The following is a 20,405-nucleotide window of genomic DNA, read 5'->3' as shown; positions in this document are numbered from 1 at the left end:
CTAGAGCGGGTGACAGACACCCCTGAGGAAGACAAGCCAGCGACCTGAGGCTGGGAGGCAGAGCTGAGGATCTGCCTCTGATGTGAGAGTACATACACTGTCTCAGCCTTAGACACACTGGAAGAGGGCATCAGATCCCATTACAGTGAGCCACACTGTGGTTGCTGGGAATTGAACTCAGGACCTAGGAAAGATTAGTCAGTGCTCTTAACCACTGAGCCAGCTCTCCAGCCCATGGCTAGGACTTTTCATTGGCCTGTGCTCCCTCTGTTCCCACCCACCAGCCTTGAGGAGCTGTCTGCCACCAAGGACTTGCCCAGGGTCGCAAGGCTTGCACGAAATCTAGATGTGCAAGGGAGAAGCCCTCAGGTCAGCCTCTTTCCAGAGGAACAAATGCATGCTTTAAACATAGCCACACACTTCCTGCAGAAAGGAAGGCATGCGGGAGAGGGCCATGGCAAACCATGACTCTTTGGAGCCCTGGACCATCCCTTCGCCAGATATCATTGGTGCAAAGAAAGGAAAGCCATCCTGACAGAGTTTAGGTGCCAACACCCAGTCCTAGTTTTCCAGGGTAGGGGTCCGATGTCTGTGTATTCTCTCTGTTTGCCTGCAGGAACCTGATTCCGGCAGGCAAAGCACAGAAGAACAAAACTACATAAGTAGTTCAAAATCACCATCTTTTGTCAGCCCCATCCAGGTAGCAGGAAAACTAGAAATGTCATGGAGAAACTTAAAGAAATTCCATTGAGTGTTTGTGCAAACACCGAATGGCACAGAAACCCGTTGGCCCACTGAACCTGCCTTACAGGATCCTGAGGAAGTGAGCCTGTTTCTCTGAAGCTATCCACGTGAAACTGTCCGATTTGGAGCTGAGAATTGGACACCTTCGTTCTCAAGAGAAATACAGCCACTGGCCATAGGTTAAAATCTGCCAGAGAGAAAACTGTTCAGGCTCTGCTACTGCTTTCGAAAGGAAGGGATTGGATTGTGCTCTGCTAAGGGAAGGGAGGCTTAGAAAACACTGGGTGTTCACTAAGGTGATCTGCCACAGGGGAACCGCTGGACACTGGCAAACCCAGAAGGATCTGCCACATTGTCACACAGCTGTGGTCCTACCAGTGTGCTACAGGAAGTCCACGAAGGCAGTGAGCTATCTGAGGGGAACTCTACTACTCTTGGCTTTTGGAGTTTTGAAGAAGAAGGAGAAGGAGACAACACCACTTTGCAGGCATGGATTGTGAAATTTCGGGAAAACCAATAGAACAAAGAAAATGCCATTGCTAGTAGTAAAAGATATATGCTGTGATGGCGTCCTCAGGGGAGAAGGAATACCCTCATAGCAGAAGGCGGGGGGAGGATGGGATAGGGGACTCATGGATGGGGAAACTAGGGAAGGAAATGACATTTGAAATGTAAATAAAACATACCCAATTTACAAAAAGGAATAGTGATGGAGCTGCAGGTTGAGAAGACTCCTTTAGAAGATGATAGAAACCTGAGTTTTGGAAAATGAGGAGAGCTGGCTGAGTGAGGAGAGGGGAGAGGGAGATGATCTCAACCAGACATGCTCTAATCATCATGAAATAAGATTTTATTCTTCAGCTGGAATTACTTAATCCTAAACATGCTATGAGTACTTCCTGATGGTTCCCCTCAGTTTTAAAGAATTAGATATTAAGCAAACTCCATTTTATCTAAGTGAAATTTTTTTACAGGTTTCAATAGATGGGATACTCTGTTCATCCTGTGGAATCTATAGACTGGAAATGTGGGAGAGAACAAATACATCTAAACACATCATAAATAAGGTTTCCATTACCATCCTGAACAAGGTATTTATAAATAAGGTCTTAATGAATCCTTGGAAATTATTCACTGATATTACTTTTTTTTAAGGATTTACTTATTTATCATCTATAAGTACACTGTCATTGTCATCACACACATCAGAAGAGGGCATCAGATCCCATTACAGATGGTTGTGAGCCACCATGTGGTTGCTGGGAATTGAACTCAGGACCTCTGGAAAAGCAGTCAGTGCTCTTAACCACTGAGCCACATCTCCAGCCCATTCACTGATATTTCTATGTGCAAGAGAAACATATAGTTAGTCGTAAAGTCTGCCCAAAGTGACAAGGACAGTAGGTGAAAGACCTGTATTTGTCTAATCTGAAAGCTTTGATTGAGGAAATGAAAACAAAAACAGTAAAAAATAAAAATAAAAAAAAAGGAAATTAGTGTTGTTGGACAGAGGACGGGATCCCTCAACTCCTGTATTTATTGAGAACCTACTGTGACAAGCTAGCCTGGGCATGGTAGAGTACACCTTTAACCTCTTCACTCTGAAGGCTGAGGAAAGTTTATCTCTGGGTTTGCGGCCAGTCATCTCTACAGAGCAAGTACTAGGACAGCCAAGGCTAAGCAGTGGAACTGACTTCCTCTCACACCAGGCAAAGACATGGTGCAAAGACATGACATGCATCCAAACAAATACACACATAAAAGAGGAGACCTGTACTGAGGACCGGAGGCAGCGATGGTCACAGGACTTGATGCATTGGTAGAAGACATAGGTTAAGTTCCTAACACCCGAATACCTATAAACAGGCACACAAATGAAGCCAGCTGAGTAGTGGACCCACACCTTTAATCCAACACAGGAATGACTGAGGCAGGAGGACCTCTGTGAATCAAGGCCAGCCTGGTCTACAGAGTGAGTTCCAAGACAGTCAGGGCTACACAGAAACCCTGTCAGGAATGTAAAAACAAAATGGGGAACAGGAGAAAAATACAGAGGAAGCAGAGGAAAAGCAGGAGGAGGAAAAGCAGGAGGAGGAAAAGCAGGAGGAGGAAAAGCAGGAGGAGGAGGAAGCAGAGGCCTGTGCAACATAAGCTACAAAAAGAGCTGCAAATCTTCTCTAGGCAGCTGTGAATTAGACTGCATTGTCTGGTGCATGGCCCACGGGAACAGAAAGGGAGAAATCTGTCCGTGAGGTTGTTTCAACTCCCCCACCCCAACCTGACAAAGTTAGAGTAATTTTGGTGAGAGAATGACTGGCAGACAAGCAAACCTGTGGGCCATTTCTTCATTAATACTGGAAGTGGGTGGGCTTAGCTTGGTGTGAGAGGAGCCAGTGCAACCTCTGGGCAGGTGGTCCTGAGTTTTACAGGACAGTAGGTTGAGCAAGCTATGAGAAGGAAGCCAGTAATAGCATTTCTTTGTGGCCTGCTTCAGTTTGGGTGTCCTTGGGTTCCTGCCTTGACTTCCTGACTTGTTTTCTCTTCATGAAGGACTACAATTGTGAGATGATAAACCCTTCCTCCATGGGTTGATTTTGTCATGGTGTGTTATTACCACACATCATAGCAATTGAACCTAGCCAAGAGAGACACCCACCCCTGTTCACAAATCAGTCCCTCCTTGGTCTGTGTGGAGTCAGAGCTCAGGTTCCAAATCTAGGCAAAATGTAACGCAAAACCCATGATGCACTTCCCAGGATTCTCCCCAATAGATGGTAAGTTAGTTCTGTCTTCCTGGCTTCAAATTGGAGTGCCCATGGATAACACAACTCAGAGGCACAAACCAGGGCCATTCCTCTTTAATGAACCACACATTTGCGAAGGCCAAGGAGGCTCAGGAGCAGCCATCCTAGTTCCTATTACATCTGCACAAGAAAGGACACTCTTGGGATTCTTTGAATCTAGAGCAGGAGACATGATTTCAGGACAGAAGAGTACTTAACAACACTTCTCAGGAATATAAAAGAGGGAAAATAAGACTGAGAGAGTCACATACAGCAGCAATCCCGGACTATACTCTTCTCAGTCTGTCTGAGGCAGAGATCACACTGCAGACTGGGCCCTGACTGGGAAGTGATTGGAAAAGGATGGTAGACAAGGCTAGCTCTGGGCTCTCTGTGTTTGCCACATTTGTGAAGAGGGAGGAATTGCATACCCAGCCAGCTCAAGTGCGGTGTCATAGGCACCCAGTGGCACTGATCATACCTAGCTATCCCGATGAAATGTACTCAGAAGGGAGTTGTCATTGAGGTCAGTATGAAATAACAAACCTCAAGGGAGAGCCCATCATCTGTGCAGCCATATGAACACCAGTGTGGTCCTGCCTTGAGAGAGAAGATTTATAAAGGACCTGACTTCTACAAGGACAAGCTACAGGTTATACAATCCCAAGTAACCGCAGTCAATACACACACACACACACACACACACACACACACACACACACACACACACATATACCTTGTTTCTTCTCTTTCTATGCCTGCAAAATAACAAACAAAAACAGTTATCCTGTGCATGAGATATGGCCCAATGATTAAGAGCACTGAGTGCTTTTCCAAAGGTCCTGAGTTCAATTCCCATCGACCACATGGTGGCTCACAATCATCTGGAACAGGATCTGATGACCTCTTCTGGTGTGTCATACAAACCCCTTGTATCTCGTCAGACCACCATGGATTTAAATCTGCACTTCAGAGAAGAGAAACAGAAAGCCTACACACTCTTGGAATCAGAACAACTCTCTACTCAATGGTCTGTGGGTCAGGGTAGAAATACAGAAAGAAATTAAAGACTTTCTAGAATTTAATCAAAATGAAGTCAACACCTACCCAAATTAATGACAAAAAAGTGGTCCTAAGAGGAAAGTTCATAATAATTTGCCTACATAAAAGAATCAGAAAGTCCCCATATCAGAAATTAAAAAGTCATATTAGAGTTCTCTAGAGTCACAGAACTTGTGGAATGTCTTTATATATTAAGGGAATTAATTACAATGACTTACAATCAGTATTCCAACTAACCCAACAATGGGCAGCTGTGATGGGAAATCCAAAAGTCCAGCAGTTTCAGCTGGTCTTCTGGAGAAGCTGCAATCCTGGCCAGATAGGTTCCAACAGATGTGCTCGCAAGTAAGTGCAAGCAGGCAAAGAGTGAATCCTCCTTCTTCCAATGTCTTCATATAGGTCTCTAGCAGACAGTGTGGCTCAGATTAAAGGTGTGTAACCCCATGCCTGGATCTGGAACTTCATTTTGTCAGAAGTTGATCTTAAACTCAGAAATCTGACTGCCTCAGACTCCTAGGATTAAAGCTGTGTACTACTTTGCCTGTGGCTAACCTTTTCAAGGCCACTATCCTTCCAGAACTCCCTGTTGAGATCTGGGGCACAGGTGTGCCCTCATTACCAGATGTAGTTTATTCCAGATGTAGTCAAGTTGACAGCCAGGAGTAGCTATCACAAAGTACACCTGAAAGTTCTAGGGAAAAAAGGAAGAAGCAAACTCACAAAAGGGGAGAAAATGCAGGAAATTATAGAAACCATGGCTGGAATCAATCAGTTAGAAAGAAAGAAAACAATTCAAAGAATCAACCAAACCAAGACCTGGTTCTTTGAGAAAATCAACAAGATAAACAAACCCTTAGCCAAACTAACTGATAGATAGATAGATAGATAGATAGATAGATAGATAGATAGATAGATAGATAGATACATAGATAGATACATAGATAGATACATAGATAGATAGATACATAATAGATAGATAAATAGATAGATAGATAGATAGATACATAGATAGATACATAGATACATAGATAGATACATAGATAGACAGACAGATAGAGAATCCACATTAACAAAACCAGTAAGGAGAAGGGAGGCTCAGCAACTGACACTGAGGGACTTCATAGAATCAGTAGATTTTACTTCAAAAACTTCTACTCCACGAAATTGGAAAATCTGAACGAAATGGAACCTTTTCTAGATAGATACCACTTACCAAAGTTAAATCAAGTTCAGGTAAACCATTTGAACAGCCCCACAACCCTTGAAGAAGAAGTAGCAGTCATTAAAATCTCCCAACCAAAAAGGCACAGGGCCAGATGGTTTTGTTAGAGAATTCTACCAGATTTTCTAAGGAAAGCTAATTTCAATACTCCTCAAATTATTCCATAAAATAAAAGCTGAAGGAACACTGCCAAACTCATTCAGAGAGGGCACAGTGACCGTGATGTCTAAACTACACTAAGCTGCCACAAAGAAAGAGAACGTCAGACCAATTCCTCTCATGAACGTTGATACCAAAATACTCAATAAAGTCCTCACAGACTGAATCCAGGAACATATCAAAAAATCATCAGGATGAAGGAAGCTTCATCCCATCATCATCGATGATTCCTTATATGAAAATTCATCAACACAGCCCATGATAAAGACAAACTGAGAGTAAACATATCACGTGGTTATCTCATTAGATGCTAAAAAGAGCTTTGATAAAAACCCAACACCCCTTCATGGTAAAAATATTAGAGAAATCAGGGATACAGGGCACATATGTAAACACAATCAAAACAATATACAACAAGCCAATAGCCAACATCAAACTAAAGGGAGAGAAACTGTCAGAAACCACCCAGGGAGAGTGCATCAGTAGGGGCCAACGCTTGGATTTTAGGTGGAGAATGGATTTGGCTTGACAGGCAGACACAAATCTGAGATATGTGTTGTTGTAAAAAGTTTTATTTTTTTGGCACAGACTTATATGGTCAAAACAGGAATATCATACTTGGCGATATTTATTACCCCATCAGATGTCTCTTGTACAAAGGAAACTGAGCATACAGTCTAGGAGTTTTTAGTCGCAGATAATAGTGTAGAAGACTGTGGTTATAATGTCGGACTTGTGGGCATCAGATGTACATTCAATACTTACCTTTGTTTGGATAAAGTTTAAACTTTATGTTTATGGCCCCTCAGGATAATTTGGAAACTTTTGTAACCATTTCATGGTTTTCTTCATTTCCTATGGTCTTCTAAAAAGATTAGACCACCTTCTCTTAGACAAAGCAATCGTTCTATACACAGCCTATTGATTCTCAAGCCTCTCTTCTTGTGAGAGCGCCCACCACAGAGGTCAAGTCCTCCTAAGTCTTTCCCAGTAACCAAGCTCAATATACTTTGTCTTCTTACTGTTTACCACTACTCACCTTGTCAAATCTATGTCATAAGTCCCCATCCGTGGGAATGGTGCATCTGTAGGTTTATAATAATAAGGATCTCTATATCTAGGGGCCTGCCACCATTGTCCACTAATTTTAATAAACAAGACTCCATTCTCCAGTTTAGTCTCTAACCCTAATTTTTGTAATTACTTTTTGTTCAATGATAGTTCTTCTTTTTCTTTTAGTTAATTCTTGATAACTTTGCTCAACTCGCTGAACCTGTCTTTCCAAAAAAGTCACTACTATTCTGAATCATGCTAAACAAAACTTTTCCCAAAAAGGGGGAAAAGACTTTTTGGAACAGTCATGCTCTTAATAGCTTTAATTAACTTCTCTCCTATTTATTGAGAACTAATGGGTGCAGCAGTTGATGGTGTGAGATGTTTCCGTCTCTGGACTTGTAGTTCCTGGAACATCTAAAGATACATGACCATCTTTCCACACTGCTATATTCTTAGATTTAGATATTGTTGACAGGCTTAAAGTTGTTGAGATCACCAAGGCCAGAACATAGAAGGTACCTCCACTGAAAGCATAGACCCAGGTCATCATCTTTTTGTAGGGAGACTCCAGGACCTCCAGGAGGCCGAGCCATTCCAGGCACAGGCCTCTGTTCTGGACAGAAACGAAACACTAAGAACTTCATGTCACAAGACTCCACTGGAGTGGGTGTGGCAAGAAATTTAAACCATTTCCATTAAAATCAGGGAGGAGACAAGGCTGCCCACTCTGTCCCTATCTCTTCAATGATATAATAGAGCTTCTACACAGAACAATAACACAACTAAAAGAGATCAAGAGGACACACATAAAAGGAAGAAGTCAAAGCATTGCTATTTGTGGATGACCCCCAAAATTTGTAGAACTCCTACAGCTGATAACAACTTAAGGAAAGTGTCTAGATTCAAAATTAACAAAAAACAAACAAACAAACAAACAAAAACCCAAAAGACCAGAAGCCCTCATGAGAAATAGGCCAATGAAGAAATTAGAGAAATGTCACACTTTAAAATAACCAGGAATAATATAAAATATCTTGGTGTAATTCTAAGCAACCAAGTAAAAGACCTGTATGACAAGAACCTCAAGTCCCAGAAGAAAGAACTTGAACACGATATCTGAAGATGCAGAGATCTCCCATGCTCATGGAGATATAGGATTCACATAGTGAAACTGGCCATCTTACCAAAAGCAATCTACACATTCCATGCAATCCCCATCAAAATTCCAACAAAATTCTTATAGAACCTGAAAGAGCAATTCTCAACTTCATTTGGAAAAACAAAAAACCCAGGATAGTCAAAAGAATCCTGAACAATAAAAGAATTTTGGGAGGAATCACCATCCCTGACCTCAATCTGTGCTACTGGGTAATAGAGATAAAACCCCACAGGGTATAAGAATTAAAGAACCAGAAATAAACCAAACATCTATGGACATTGGGTATTGATAAAGAAGCCAAAACCATTCAATGGAAAACAATCAAAGCATCTACAAAAAATGGTGTTGGCTAACTGGATGTCCACCTGTAGATGAATGAAAATAGATCCATATTTGTTATCCTGCACACAACTATAGTCCAAGGACCTCAATATAAAATTGGATGCACTAAGTCTCATAGAAGAGAGAGTGGGAAATACCCTTGAAAGCATTGCTACAGGAGACAAGTTCCTGAATGGAATACCAAGGACTCAGAATCCAAGATCAACAATTGATAAATGGGACTTCATGAAACTGAAAAGCTTTGTAAGGCAAAGGACACTGTCAATAGAACAAATCGGTAGCCCACAGATTAGGAAAGGATCTTCAACACTCTTCATCTGACAGAGGGCTAATGTCAAAAATGGAGAAGTAACATAAGAAGTTAGACTCCAGCAACCCAAGTAATTGAACAAAAAATGTGGTACAGAACTAAACCGACAGTTATCAACAGAGGAATCTCCAATGGTCCAGGTGAGCCTGGGATGCAGGCACCCGTGGTCTCCACGTCCGGATACAGCTTGTAAGATTGATTTCTGTGTTTCTCCAACTGACTCAAGTGGACAAAGTACCAGGATTTTCCTGCCTTAGGCAATCTCCGTACCGCTCATCCTTACTGTATCCTTCTTGTCTAACGACGGTTCCAGTCATCCTGGATGTGAAGATGAATCAGCTGGTCATCTCCTGCTTCTGTGTAAGCGCGCATCCAGAGGCTCAGCGTTTCTGGTCCTGGGTGGTGGGAAGTGCTTCAGCAGAGCCAGGGCAGGGACTTCTGGGCAGAGTGGATTTGTGTGTGAAAATAGACTTCTGAGTCTCTTGGGCTGAATGTTTGGAATGTACTGAGGTCTTTTAGCCTAGGCCTTAGCCTGTACACTTCTCCTACCAGAGCCCTGATCTACAGTGCAGACTCTTCTTGGTGCTTCAAGGTCCACACAGTACCAGTTGGTCTGCAGATCTTTTTCCGGCTAATGGCTTCAATATGTCCTCTGTCGTGGCAAAGTTTGGGTTTGGTTCTAGGAATGATAGAAATTTTATTGTCTTCTCTGAGCTTTCTTAGAGATTTTAGTCCCTGCCACTATTTGTGTTGGGCTGGGTAAAGAAGATGTTGTCAATAGCAATGAGGGTTCAGCCCTCTCTTCCCCGTGTAAAATATTTTTAAGTGCAGAGCTGGCTGGCTGCCAGGCTGTAGTTGGGAAAACTGAAACAAAAAAACCTCTTCAGGAGCCACAAACTAGGCTCTCCCTGGTGTGAGTACAGTTTATGCCAAAGAACAAAGTTTGTGGTCGGTGAGATTGAAAGGTGCTTTGAATGAATCAGTTAAACTAGCAAAAAGCCCAGACTTCTGCGGTCACAACCTAAAGAAACAGCCTTTGGCCTCTGCCTTCCTAGCTGGTCCCAGGAGAAATTTCCTACCTGTGCGCCTCTTAGGGAATCTCACCCCAGGCTTGTGGCAGCCTCTGTCTGGAAAAATCTATTCTGGCAGAGCACAGAGCTAGCTCAGCTCCTCCCTTCTTTCCTAGACTCAGCAGAGGAGGACCCTGTTCGCTATGGTGCCAACAACTGTGCGCAGCAGCCAAGGCAGGGGAGCCTGGGGGTGCGGATCCTCTCCAGGAGATCTAACAGAACTGCAAGTCTTCTCCACCAGCAGATGGCGACTGATAGACCACGCTAGAACAAGCCTTGCTTCAAGACCGAGGTCTGCGCATGCTCCTTGAACACCAGGCTGCGGGCTGTTCCAGATGTATGCTAGAGTAAACAGCATTGCATTACTTCCCCGGTGTCCTCATTTGGGACCTGAACCTCTGGTTTCTTGCTTCCAGGACAGAAGGGAGGAGCCAAGCTGACAGGATTGCTGTGTTCTCTGCAAGAATCAGTTGCCCAAGATGCAGCTGTCACCTGATTATAAATCTCCTAACATCTGGGGAGCAAGGCACAGGCCATGGATGAAGATTTTCCCGGGTGGGGACACAAACAGGCTGAGCCTCTGCTGTTCTCCCTGGTCTATCAACCTCACAGGCAGGTAACTGGCTCCACAGCACAAACAGCTTTCAGCAGGGGGAGGTAAAGAGATAAGGGCGTCTTTCTCAATTTCTCTGTTTCAGTTTCTCTGTGGTACACAGTTTAGGACAACTGTGCCTGCTTAGCGGCTTGGTGCGCTGGGGCAAGACCTTCTGCAGCCAGCTGGCTCTGCATTTTAAAAGTCTCCCAGGCACTTAAATCAGCCAATCCTGGTTTGGCAACCACCACCCACCCTCCAAAAATCACAAGCACGCTGGGGTTGGGGTGGGGAACAGTATAAATGTGTCATTCCTAAAAACAGAAAGTAAATGTTCCCACAGAAGAGGAAATGGAGAGTCTGTCAGCAGCCAGGAAAAGGAAACCTAAGGCAGATCATGGCTGAGCAGATGTAGAAGAGCCTAGACAATTCAGTCACTGCAGGGTGAGGGCTGCTGGATCACTGGGGAAGGTACTGGTCTGGCTTCTGAGTACTTGGGACAGGGCTCCCTGAGGATGACCTCGTGCTGGTCCTGATTGGACCTGGATTTCCAGAGGACTGGAGTTCATCTGCATCCTGTCGGCCACAGTCAGGGAGTGGCTAAAAACACACAGACAAGCCCAGACACCACTGAGCTGCCTCCCTTCTAGCTGTGCTGGCCCTGGTCACCCTGACACCTTAAAACTGCCTGCATTGAGCAAAGGGAATTTCCCCTGCTGGCTCAGAAATCTTGCAGAAACCTGGAGGCCCGGCTAAAGAGGAACTGGTGGCCATTTACTGACAGAAATCTGCCCCACCCAGAAGCAGCTGATCTTGTTCTGAGACCATAGCAGCGAGGAGCCTTTGATCTCCATCCTGGATGAATGTTAATTCCAGATAGAAGCCATCCTTAGATGGGATGGGTGGTGGGTGTGTGGACGGCAGATACAGAAAGGGGATGACAGGAAGACCAACAGCAATCCAGGCAGCAAAACCTTGTAGTTGTCTGTATGAGTCAGGACTACACATAACGGGGCAATCACACTCCGGGATGCGTCCAGACCTGGAGACATGTGGAACCCTCTGGTCAGGTTATGGCTATCCCTGCTCACCAAGTCTGGCAACTCAACATCCAGCAGTGCCCTTGCACTAGTTAAGAAAAAGCAACTGAATTTGCAAAAGGGAGCTGCAATGTTGGCTGAATGTAAACAGCAGCAGAATCAATCCCATCACTGCCAAGACACAGTTGCTGATGCAGGATTCTGAACTTCAGAGGAAACAAAGTAATTCTCCCTGTGGAGACATTGAACCTGGTAAGTGTTGGAAGACTCATCCCAGGTTTGAGTTTTAAGTTTTAAGAACTTCTTTGACACATAGTTAAAGTTTTGGTTCTATTCTTAATGTTTGTTCCTCTTTGAGACAATCCTATACCTTTGTACAAATTTCAAGTAAAAAATTTCAGTTTTCATCTAACCGTGATTTTGAAGCTCCATTGTGAAAGAAAATACTCATGCTTTGTAATCATGGCCAATGTTAATCAAGGCAGACTCTCTAGGAAGAGGACAGTTTTTCCTACAGAGGGTGAACATTTATTCAAAGGGTTGACTGTGTGAGAACATCGCTGCCTTTAGACAACCACGCCATCTATCTATAAAACTGGTTTTAGTTAGAGACTGACTTTAAAAGGATGTGTTTTGTTTTGTTGTTTGTTTGTTTTGAGATAGGATCCTTCTACATAGCCCTGGCTGTCCTGGATGTAGCTATGTAACCAGGCTGTCCTTGCACTAAACACATTCTCCTGCTGCTTGGGTGTTGCTTAAACGTGTACACCACCAAGCCTGGCTCAGAAAGTGTGATTTTTTAAAAAAAATTAGTGTTTTTTTAATTAACATGTAATTACCTCATTTTTTTTTGGTTTCCTCCCTCCCTGCATCTTGTTATAAGATCCCTTGTGGTACCAGCCTCTCTCCCTGGTTTTGCAGCATATGTGTGTTGGTTTGCATGTTTGTGTGTGTGTATACTTGGTGTGCTTGTGTGTGTGTTCCTAATGTATGAATTCAACCTGATCAGTCTGTACAATGTCACTTGACTTCAAGCCTGAGCACTTGGTTTTAGATAATCAGTTTGAGAGCTGGGGAAGACTGTTTCTCTTGCTCTCACATCCCTTGGCTTTGTTGTTTGTTTTGTTTTTAAAAGTTAGTTAATTAGTTTGTCTAATCCATTGGCTTCATGAGCTCCCCCACTTCCAGGTCTGCATGGCTATTGGTGTCTCCTTGTTCAGTCCCCATGATGGCAGGCTGAGACTGCAGTGGTGTAGCAAAAGGGGAATTTCTATAGAAGGAACCACTTTAATATAGAAGTAGGGGTTTTTGCTGTTTTTTTTTGTTTTGTTTCATTTCATGAATGACTTCATTCAAAAAACTCACTTTTATTGAACAGATGAGATTTTTGTTTAAAGCTTGAATTTTTTTACTTTAAGGACTGACTCACCATTAAATAATTGATAATTTATTCAAATGAGAAGGAATTTTTTGTAAAAGTCAAATATTTATTTAATGATGGACTTAATAATAACTCCAGAAATTAGGGAATGACAACCATGTTAATGAAGCCAACTATGTCCAGATAAAGAACAGTCTTGTACCTCTTAAAAGTCTATGAAAACCAAGCTCAGATGTACAAAGAGTTTAAAGGCAGAACCACAAATGCTTGGTGGTCTTAAAAGGCAGATAGTGTTAAGGGAAACCATGGAACTTTCATAGACATAATATTGTCAATTAGTTTTTGCCTATATGTTTCTTGTTATTTTAGTTTACTTTAATTATTTTGGTGACTACATCTGCCCCATGGTCAAGGCCAGTGAAATCTGAAATGTGTGGATTTTGGAGGGTAGAATAGAAGGCTGAGAATTCTCTGGGTAAAGCAAATTGAGTCAGAATAGGATTGTAAGACCTAAGGTATTTCAGCATCCACTAAATAGATTGAATTTTCACGAGTATGATTAACTGGTTCTTACATATTCAACATTTATTCACAGAAGAGACTTTTAACATGAAAGGATGATTTTATGAAAATTTAGCCTTTCTGAAAAGGATCAATTTCTTATTTAGATCACAAAGGCAAAGAAAGTGCAGGCTGAATTTATTCTGTGCTGTTTCAAGTTGTTCCCCTTGGATTACCAGTTTAACTGCACACATTAGCACACTAAAGCCCAAAGAACACCAGTCTTCTTCAGACCCTGGTGGTCTCCATTTTCCACATCAGCATAGATAGTGACCCAGGAAACAACAAATGTCTTGAGGCAAGTTCCTGCATCCTGGAGCAGGGACCAGCATCTCTTTAGATTGGAACTGTGCGCCTGATCAATGCAGCCTTCCTGAGACCAGGCTTATAGGTGCTAAACTAGGCAGGAGCAGATCATGGCTCCTGGAGTGCACTAGAGCCTGTGAAGACGTCTCTGGATGTAAAACTCCATCTTCTTCTCTGCTGTGCTCTTTCTAACCTACCCATCCATAGCCTACTTTCAAGTCCTAAGTCCTGCAGAGACTTCTGAACATGCTCAAAAGTAAAAGCTCCGTGCTATTCCTTTCTTTGTTTCCCCTTTTAAAAAAATCTTTATTTTAGGATAAAATTTCCACTGGGAACATTTGGCTTTCATCTAAAATTACTTTTGCTCCATCCTCCCCAAAAGCATTTTTACACACACACACACACACACACACACACACACAGAGGAGTAAGAAATAGAGTGATTCCTTCCTTCCTTCCTTCCTTCCTTCCTTCCTTCCTTCCTTTCTTCCTTCCTTCCTTTCTTCCTTCTTTTCCTTTTATTTAGGGTCTCTTTATGTAGCCCAGGGCATCCTGGAACTCACTATGTATTTCATGCTTGTTTCTGAACTCAAAAGTACTAATATCAGAGTCATGTACCATCACAGCATAAAGAGTGATTTATGTTTTTAGTCTAAGTTCTGGTTTGCTGTGTTCTTTTAGAGACATTATTGAAAGCAGACGTCTGAAAGAAGCAGAGAGTTAGTTACGTTTTGTTTCTTGGGTACAGCCAGCCCCAAGATGCCCCCAAGTTAGTTTTTCAAATGATCTAAAATTACAAACTGAACACCCTCTAGAATCTGAATGCTACCATTTAAAGGAATAGAAAGGAGGTTTGATATATAGATATTTGATAAACACCTATTTTCCTATCCTATACATTATAGTCTTGATTTATGTGATCTGTGTGTTGGTCGAGGTCCAGGGGGTCAGAGACTCTCCTTAGGGATCTGCAGGTATCAGGCACACATTTGGTTCACAGACACACATGCATGCAAAACAGCAGTGTGCACTAATTAAACAGATAAGTCAAATTGAAATACACTTGCAGGGGATAGAGGGAGGCTCATGAGTTCAGAGTACAAATCACCTTTGCAGAGGACCCAGGCTTAGTTCCCATCACACACATGGAGCCTCACTGCATTTCAGAGTGTCTGAAGCACTCTGTGGGCTCTGTGGGCACCATGCACACACATTATGAACCCACATACATGCAGGAAAAACACTCACACATATACGATAAAAACCAATGGGCCTCTTTAAAATCTAGAATATCCTTGAATTAAAAACTTGTATTGCATTCATTTAGGATAGTATTTCCTGTAATGAGATGACTTTAATAAATGCTAGGTATATTGTGTAAGCACAATGATTTTTAGGATATAACATTTAAAACATCATGTATGATCTGTCATAAAAGAAGAATTTTTATAAAGAAAGGTAACTTTCCATAAAGAATCCAGATATCACACATTCTCCTACATTACTTCTCTTGAGAGATGATTTCCTTCTTTACCTTGTGCTTATAGTATTTCTAGGTTTTGTGAAACTTGTTTCATGGGTCCCCAAATATTATTTATAAGTTTTCACAAAGTCAAAATTACCTACAATCTTATTTATTGTTTAATTTAATTCATTCTGTTAGTTTTTTTCAATTTGTTGATTTATTCAGGGGGCATTCCTAAGTCTCCTGACACCCACATGAGCTGTACAGGAGAAGATGTGTCTTAAAGCAAATCAAAGCTGGATAGTTTCCGGTAGCATTGGGATCTCCCAAGATCTATAGTGTTCCTGAGTGTGATACCTTAGGGAGAAATGTGCTTTGAGTACGCTCAGGAACAGAGAGCTATGGGACGGTCACCAAGTGAGAGTGCAGACCACCTGTGCAATAACAGATCCTAAGGGACATTAATGGTCACACATGGAGAATTTGAAATCTCATGGCAATGTGTAGGTTGATGTCTATATGCAGCAGGTGAGGGCTGGCACAAGTTAGGTCAAGGCCATGTTTGGAGAGTAAAAAAAAATAAGGTGGGGGACAAAGCTTTTGTAAGGCGGGAGAGAATGGGAAGGAAAAGGAGAATCAAGATGGAGACAGGGAAGGACGACCCAGGGCTCGGTGGTCTTGAATGGCCCTAGGCAGTTAAGTATATTTCATAAGGGATGGATTTCTGTAGAGAAATTTATCTTATCTAGGTGGGAGGTTGTGAGTTTACTGTGTGGATGTATTGTGGATGGAGAATTTAACATGTAAATCTGATTGGTAAATTACAGTTTATTGAGTCCTGATTTCACTGAGTGGTTGGGAGTTTGTACTTTACCTACCAGGGAACGGTTGTGGAGAGTCAGGACAGAGCCCTTGGCAGGGAGTTGCAGTAGGCAAGCTACTGCTGGACTTCTACAGCCCTGATTTTACTGTGTAGCTGGAACCAGAGAGTTTGCAGCTAGCAGAGAGCCGTTTGGAGAGATACTAACCAGAGATGAATTATGGGTAACTAGACATGGCTCTCCATGCCAGAACTAACTCTAGAGACCAGCTTGGCAAGGTGCACCCTGGATCAGCTCACCGACTACCTGGGTCAGAGAGTACCTGGGGGCTCTGAGGAGCCACTGAGATAAAAGAACCCTGCACTATGATAAATCCCTACGGGTGCCAGCACAGAGTGGGATAAAAGGTCCGACATTTTTTAAATAATTAATAAATAAATTAATACAACAGTAATGTCCTTCATTGAAACAGAGATCAAAGAAGCTTTGAGGAGAGAAAGAGGCTGAGAGCAGAACTGCACCAGGCCATTCAGAAAGGGTATCTTGAAGAGAACTCCTGGAGTTTGGTTGTAAAGCAAGGTAAGTTCAGTGGACAGTGAAGGAGCCTCGTATGAAATCCTCTCACAAAACTGTCTCTGAGCCCAAAATCAATGGTCTGCTTCCTGTCACATAACACAAGAAAGGTCTTTCAGCAATGTGACTATCATGCTTCTGTTTCATGCTGCCCCGCCTTCTGTCTGTGGTGGTGAAGTCTAACCCCTGAGGTTCAAACTGCCTTAGAGGTTTGAAAGCCTGAGATACATTTCTTGTATTTTTTAACTCCTGGTGAAGTGAAAACAATGGACCTCCTCTTCCTGCTGCTGTGCTTGCCCTGCTGTGATGGACTTCACTGGAACTCTCTTACCCAAAAGAAGTCTTTCTTGCATTTTGGGGGTGTGAGGAAAGCAAATAAACATCGTTTGGGGTTTCGTTTGTTTGTTTTGTTTTGTTTTGTTTTTTAGAGCTTAAAAACAAAATGACTAAAAGTGGTTGACTCTGTTTCTCCTAGGCGTGGAACCAGAAATAACCTGAGAACTTGCTGGTGTTGCAGTCTTCCAAGAGCTGCAAGAAATATCCGGGTACCCAGAGGTGGTAGTGAAACTACAGCACCTCGAACACATGCACCCTGATTGTAATTGATAGCTATAAGCATGGAAGATTTGTCATTCTTTATAAATATGTTGTTTCATTCATTCTTCCATCCAATTTCCATTCATTCATTCTGTGGTGGTTTAAAGGAAGGTGGTCCTCACAGGCTCATATTTGAATGGTTGGTTCCTAGTAGGTTAAACTCTTTTTGAAAGATAAGGAGGTGTTCTCATTTTTGGAAGGAAGTGATTCTAAGTGTTTCTCCCTCCCCCTCCTCCTCCCCTCCCCCTGCTCCTCCCTCTCTTCATCTTCCTGTGTCCCTCTCCCTCTTCCCATCTCTCTGACCTGTTAATCTGTCTCTCTGTCTCTTGCTCACTCCTTCCCTTCTGGTGGTGCTGCCATCTGGTGGTGAAACACGATGTGAACAATCTCAGCCATTCCTTCCCTCTGCTGTCAAGGGTTCTAACTCTGTGAAACCATAATCCACACTAACCCCTTCTTTCACAAGTTGCTTTGATCTGGATTATGTTGTTTTATCAGAGCCAAGGAAAAGTGACAGATACACGCACCCTTTTCTGTTTGCCCACATGTGAAGCCGCTTGTCCTTGATTTCATGTAGCTCTGTGTTCTCTTTCTAGCTCTGACCCCTTCCACCTCTCAAACATCCCTGAGATCATTAGGCAACTTTTCCCCACACATTTTCCTGAGGGACTCACATGTGACAAGAAGAAAACACGATTTCATGTATCCAGCAAGCTTTAACACACAAATGAGAGACAATGGATATCTGTCATCTGGAGACTTGGTCATCCATTGGGTGTGGCTGTCTCCAGGCACAAGCATCTTTTTTTTTTTTTTTTTTTTTTGTTCTTTTTTTCGGAGCTGGGGACCGAACCCAGGGCCTTGCGCTTCCTAGGCAAGCGCTCTACCACTGAGCTAAATCCCCAACCCCAGGCACAAGCATCTTTAAGCAGACAGTACAACTTCATCCTTCTTGTGAAGAACAATAATTGCTACACATCTGATCCCCACTCCCTCTTCATTCAGTCTTTCACCAGAGGAAAGATATATCATTGGTTATATCACTTAGCATTTAGAAACAGAGCTGCACATAGGGTCACTGGTTAAGTATCTCTGGGGTGTGTTGATTCTCAGGTCCCCAAGAATATTGGACATGCAAATGGTATTCAGCCATTCATGGGGATTTAACACCTAGAGAGATAAAGTAAACCTCCAACCAACAAAAGCACCAAACCAAACCAGGTAAATGCATTAGCAACCAGATGCAGCATTTTTTGAGTTATATCTTTAAAAACTGTAAATGTGCATAGAGACCGCTACAGTGTCAAGTCAGGCACACAGTGAAAACTGTGAAGGCTCATAGAACGTGGCTGCACTGCAGTCTTATGAGGGAGTCCCAGAGAGATCCCTTAGTGCTACTGTAGGAGAAGCTGAGGTATCAAACCAGACCAGTGACTCATTGCAATGAACATTCTCAGGTGAAGCTGTGTGCACAAAGGGGTTTACTATGTGACACAATGTGACATACCACAGCTGTCATATAGGGATGTTTTATTCATGTATTCATTTTTATTTTGCAGGATTTCAAGGGGAGAGGGAGGATATGGAGGGATGGGAAGGTGAGTGTCCTGTAAATGTACATTTCACAAAGAATCAAGACAAAGTTTAAAAACATTAAGGAAGTTATACTTATTAATATCTCTAAATAAAATTTTCATGGAATAGATACTAGACAAAAAATTGGCCATGAATTTGTAGGAGACCTGGGACAGGTACCTTGAATGGTATAGAAAGAGGAAATAGAAAAAACATGTTCTTGCTAAACAATCTCAAATATGTACAAAACCTGATAAATGTTATGGTAGCCAGATATTGGCTACACCGGCCCTGTACAACATTGAAACCACACATCCACTCCCCCATAAAAGTCCTGCCCAGTGGGGCAAACCTCCTCTCTGCTTCTCTCTCTGTGTTCTTGTTGGATGGATTTCCACAAGAATTCTTAATGCTGAAGCCTCCTGCTGAGCTGGAAAGCCCTTCCTGTACTCCTGAGGTGGAAGGGGAAGGGGTGCTGTACTTGGTGCTGTGAGACAGGACCCTGATCACCAGTCTCCTGATTTCCACTGTGGTTGGTTTACTTTAAAACGTCATTAAACAGGATATCATACAAGCATGTACATGTAAGAGCTCAATGTACTTCAGTGTCTTAGAGAACACATAATCATGATAAGTTACAAACAAGGTAAGTACACTGGACATTTCCAAGTTAAATAATCCTCCAAAATCCAGAGTGCATCCCTGGGAGATCTCAGAGGTCAGTCTGAGACCTAGACATGTGACTCCTTGTGTCCAAGGCACCTATTTAAGATAGGACACCTGTGACCAATACTTTTCAGGATGTGTTTGAAGTTCACCCAGGGGTCAAAGAGGGTAGGTAGGCAGGGAATCCAGCTCTCACTTCCCTTGGGACCTTCTCTCTGTCCTCACAGTCCTACTAGATTCCACAAGGACAGTATAGCAGGACCAGTGTTATCATGCCCATGGCTCAGTGACCAGGCTGGAAGACTCCAGAGCTTGACTGTCCTGGATCCAACCAATGTGTCCTGGTCACTATAGTGGCTGTCCTTTGACCTGCAGATACTCAAGCAATATCTAAGCCAACAGCCTTCTCCAAACCCAGCTATGACAACATTTTAGAGGTCAAAGATTCAGTAGCAAAAATAGACCATATTTGTGTATTATCTATTCCAAGGGATCCAAACTGAAAAGCCTTCTACTTGTTTAAATTTATGCTTATCAAAATATCAAAAAATGCAGAAACCAATCAATTTTGGAGTAGAGACAGTCCTCAACCATGAGTTTCAAGATAATCTCCACTAAATTTACTACAAAACTATTTTTTGTCGTTTTTGTACTAGAAAGAGAAGTTCTGCAGGAATGTCTGGCATTGGTATTGTCGATGAAGTATTGAAGTACTATTCCCCAGGTCTGCTCTGTAGAGGACATTGTGGACAGTTACCATTCTCTCAGGGATCAAAGCTGTATTATCTGAGAATGTCCACCTCTTTCGAAAGGTCCAGGAGATGTGAATTTAAGAAATGTTAAAATTCAAAGAGAAACATTCTGGTCAACATTTCTATTCAGGGATTACATTAATTCCTACAAACACTTGTAGAAACAGGA

At 42.6% G+C, this 20,405-nt stretch overlaps 2 long non-coding RNA genes across 5 annotated transcripts in view; both read left to right on the top strand.

Annotated features, from left to right (window-relative positions):
* The window catches only part of LOC134485850 (uncharacterized), a 704,841-nt gene that overhangs the window by 335,302 nt on the left and 349,134 nt on the right, over positions 1–20,405 (top strand). The window lies entirely within an intron of this gene.
* Positions 126–19,174, top strand: LOC120093149 (uncharacterized). 2 transcript variants are annotated; one of them, XR_015674047.1, is made up of 8 exons: positions 126–1,231; positions 1,719–1,835; positions 10,024–10,244; positions 10,324–10,523; positions 10,843–11,791; positions 16,546–16,652; positions 17,122–18,034; positions 18,156–19,174. It is a non-coding gene; the product is annotated as an uncharacterized LOC120093149 (long non-coding RNA). The 2 variants fall into 2 exon arrangements; XR_015674050.1 differs by lacking the exons at positions 126–1,231; positions 1,719–1,835; positions 10,024–10,244; positions 10,324–10,523 and having other exon boundaries at positions 11,750–11,791; positions 17,122–18,040; positions 18,163–19,174.

The sequence above is a fragment of the Rattus norvegicus genome, chromosome 2 (assembly GCF_021556685.1).
Source record: "Rattus norvegicus strain SHRSP/BbbUtx chromosome 2, alternate assembly SHRSP_T2T, whole genome shotgun sequence".
Classification (NCBI taxonomy): Eukaryota; Metazoa; Chordata; class Mammalia; order Rodentia; family Muridae; genus Rattus; species Rattus norvegicus.
Note: the sequence above shows the minus strand (reverse complement) of the source record. Positions and strands in the feature narration are given on the sequence as shown.